General features: G+C 37.5%; 1 pseudogene; it reads right to left on the reverse strand.

The window, feature by feature from the left end:
* Window positions 1–275: 275 nt before the first annotated feature.
* On the reverse strand, window positions 276–634 carry LOC114045885 (annotated as a pseudogene).
* Between the last annotated feature and the right edge of the window lie 3,346 nt (window positions 635–3,980).

Here is a 3,980-nt window from a genome sequence, read left to right on the forward strand (position 1 = left end):
CTGCTCCAGATGGAGTTGATCTTGATTTCTGAGCCTTGGTTTAGGGCACACAATGAAGCACATGATAGAATGAAGTTCCAGGGGGTACAGGTTTAGGAAAACATAAAGGGGTGGCCAAAGTTACACATCCAGCCCAAGGTGGGGCCTGAGATTCTCCTTGGATCAGCAGCATCACTTCCTTTTAGGAATTAAAGCATAGTGATAAGTTCCATCTCACTTATTTCAGCTCTTATGAAACATTTTTGTAGTTAAAGTCTTTGTGCTAAATAATTCTTTCATTGCCTTTCCAACTTCTTGTACTTTGCTTCTAGTTTCTTTGAATATGCATCCCACTTGTAAGCTCCCTGCTCAAGAGCTATTATTACTTGCTACTCAATTAAAGTGATCTGATCCAGATAAGGCTGAAGTGCTGCAGATTTCTGGTTTAAGTCCTTTAGTTTCTATTTATGTTTACTGAAATATTTTTCATTTCTAGATACTTCAAGCTAGTTAGTTTGTTCATATTTTCCAGAACTTTGTATTCTGTACTGGTGGCTGTCAGCTCACCTGTCAGGTATATGGTCATTTTGGAGAACACATCCTGGCACAGTCTGGTGATGTCCACCTCGGCGGGCTCCGTGGCCTCCTCGGCCATCTCCACCATGGCATCGTCTAGGCCAGGGAAGGGAGGAAGGAGAAAGGATGAAGGGAAGGATGAGGATGCGAGAGAAGGAAGGAGAGAAGGGGAGGGAGAGATGGGGAGGGAAGAAGAGAAAAAGAGAAGGGGGAAGAGTCTGAGAAGGAAATAAGGGGAGGAGCTGTTTAATATTTCCTCTTATATCATACAGTTAGCTTCTATTTGGTTCATTATAATTTTCAATTGATCTGTTAGTTACGTAAGTTTTTGAATCTCTTTACCAAACTGTCAGTTCTACTACTAAGTCTTTCCTCCAAAGCTAATTTCCTTTCAAATTCTTTGTTCTAGCACTCATTTTATCTAAAAACAATTTTGTGATTCTTTTTTAAACTGTTATTTTATTTTCTCCCAAAATTCTCATTATGGTCAAGCTATGATTTGTGTGAGATTTTGCTTATTGATGTTTTAGAGTTATTCCTTTCTTGCGAATTTGTATCTTGCACATATGTGGAACTATAATAGCTCCTCATAGTAGGATTCTTTTTTGTCTACTCATCTTTCCAGCATGACTTCCCAAACTTGAACTTTTTGCTAGGGCCAGACTCTTTACATTTCTGGAGAGAATGTTGGATTCCCATTTGGTCCTACTTTATTATATCCAGGATCCTGTTGTTTCTTTCTCCAGATATTGAATGTTGTATTCTTCAGAGATCCCAAGGGCATCTCAGGCTGGCCATTTACAAACTTTCAGTCCTTCCATGTGATTTTATTTAGCACCAAGTCTGATTATAGCTCTCTTTGTTTGAACTTTTCAATCATCTGACCTCAGTTTAGGGGTTTAGATCTGGGTAACACTATAGGCTTGTCTCTGGTTGGAGTGCCAATCCATTGCTGCTATTTCCAGCCCCTATTAATTATAAGAAGGCTATACAGTTACAGAACAGGAGAACTACAGCCTCTCTATTCCCTCTGAGCTCACATTCTTGGTCATTCAGCTTTAGGCTTATGTGTGTTTCATCCATGACCCTATTCCACAATCTGTGCCACACAACTGCTGCATACTTTGGTTTTTGATCTTTGTCTAGTAAACATTATCAGACTAGGTATGAACTGTATCCAATACTGTTTCTTACATGACTTCAGATAAGTAGCAGCTTCCTACTTGCCCTTGCATGGCCCTCCTTATTCCATGCTGGATCCACAGTCCAACTCTAAAGTCATAGCTACTGCACGGCTTCTCTTTTTGCTCCCTGAGCTGGTAAAATGACTCAGTGTTTTCTCCTTGATTTCCTGATCATGACTCAAACTGGTGCTATTCCTAGGTCTGTGAGTAGTTGTACGGGGAATCCAGGCTCGTCTTTATCCTTTTATTCTTTCATCTTGTCTAGTCTTCCTAGAGCTTACATCTCAAATTAGAGACAGCTTTTAACAAAGACATTGTGCATGGTTTGGTTTTCTTTTATTTTTTGTTTTGTTTTGCTCTTTTTTGGGGGGGGTATACCTGTAATTTCCCCAGTATGAGAACCTCTCAACATGAAAATTTCCTCCAGTGTTGCAGATTAGCAACTTCTCTATAATATGTGGCCTTAGAGAGTTTTCTAGGGCAGTGAAAAGTGAAGTGGCAAGACCATGATCACATATTATGTGTCAAAACTTGTACTGATGTCCTCCTGACTCCAGTGTGAACACTCTGTCTACTATAGTATGCTCAACATTTTCTAAAGTATGAATTTAATAAATAAAAAAATCTTAAAATATTAGAAGGGATCTTAGGCATCCTCTTGTTTAACTCACTACCTAAAGCATGAATTCCTTCTATAGTATCCCTGAGCAATTACTGGCCACATCTGCTTGAAAACTGTCCATGACAGAGAGCTTATTGCTACAGGAAGCAAACCTCAACTTACACTTCCATCTGTCAAAACACAGTCAGACAGTGAACAAAATCATTGAAAATGAAGTCAAAGGATCTTGGTGCAAATTTTGGTTCTATTTTCCTTCCAGTGTAAGCTTAAGTCCCTTAACCTGTCTATGCCTCGGTTTCCTTAGCTATAAAATAAAGGGATTGGACTATATGACCTCTAAGACCCCTCCCATCTCTATATCTGTGACCCTAAGAGATTAAACCAAGAATAATATACTATAGTTAATTTAAAAAAAAACAAATACAAGCATCATTAATATTCTTGCACAGTTTCCTAAAATTTCAGCAGAGGAGATAGCTTTACTCCTCAATAATTTATTCCCTTACCTTTGCCTTTATTCTCATCTTCTCAAGGCTCATTTGTATCCTCATTTCACTTGATACTCCCTCACCACTATGTATCTTAAATTTCTCACCACTAGCTTCTTTCCCTCTGCCTATGAATATGATCCTATATTCTCCATCACTTTAAAATGTTTTTTTATTATGAACTTAACAATTATGAACTTAACTTAATCACCAAACACAAACTTTTCAAATTATCAAACAAGATAAGAAATATAATTGTATAGGAAAAGGTATGCTGTTTGTCTTTTAATGTTATGTATTATATATGAACTAATATATATGTTAATATATAATTTAATGAAGGAATAAAAAAATTTATATGTCCCCTTTTGCAATACATTTTATTTTCTTCTGTGTTTTCAGTGTTTTGTTGATCCCCCCTTTTTTATACTTCTATCCATTAACTCACATAGAGAAGTCCTCCCTTATAACAAACACACATGTGTGCATATATATAAATATATTACATATACAACATACATGCATTCCAAGTCACTAAGCATTTATTAAGTGTCTATTATGAGCCAAACACTGTACTAAGGGTTTGGAATACAAAGAAAAGTAAAATGCAGTCCCTGCTCTCAAAGAATTCAGCCTAATGAAGGAGACAACATAAAAACAATTACATTCAAAGAAGCTATAAAGAAGATAAATTAGGAGTAATCTCAGAGGTAAGGCACTAAGATTAATGAGAATGGCAAAGGGCTTCCTGTAGAAGGTAAGACTTTAGCTGAGATTTCAAGGAAGCCAAGGAAGCAAGGAGACAGAGATAAAGAAGGAGAGTGTTCCAGGCATACCGGATAGCCAGAAAAGATACATAGAGGGAGATGGAGTGTTTTGTGTGAGGAATAGCAAGGAGTCCAGTGCATCTCACTGAATTTCAGAATATATGGGGGGGGAAAAAAAACCTAAGTTGTAAGAATACTGAAAAGGTAGGAAGAGGCCAAGTTATTAAGAATTTTAAAAGCCAAAAAGAAGATTTTATATTTGATTCAGGAGGGAATGGGGAGTCATGAAATTTAGTGATTGGGGTAGAGGTGTGTAGGTGTGTGTGTGTGTGTGTGTGTGTGTGTGTGTGTGTGTGTGTGTGTG

The sequence above is a fragment of the Vombatus ursinus genome, unplaced genomic scaffold, assembly GCF_900497805.2.
Source record: "Vombatus ursinus unplaced genomic scaffold, bare-nosed wombat genome assembly UNPS02001419.1, whole genome shotgun sequence".
Classification (NCBI taxonomy): Eukaryota; Metazoa; Chordata; class Mammalia; order Diprotodontia; family Vombatidae; genus Vombatus; species Vombatus ursinus.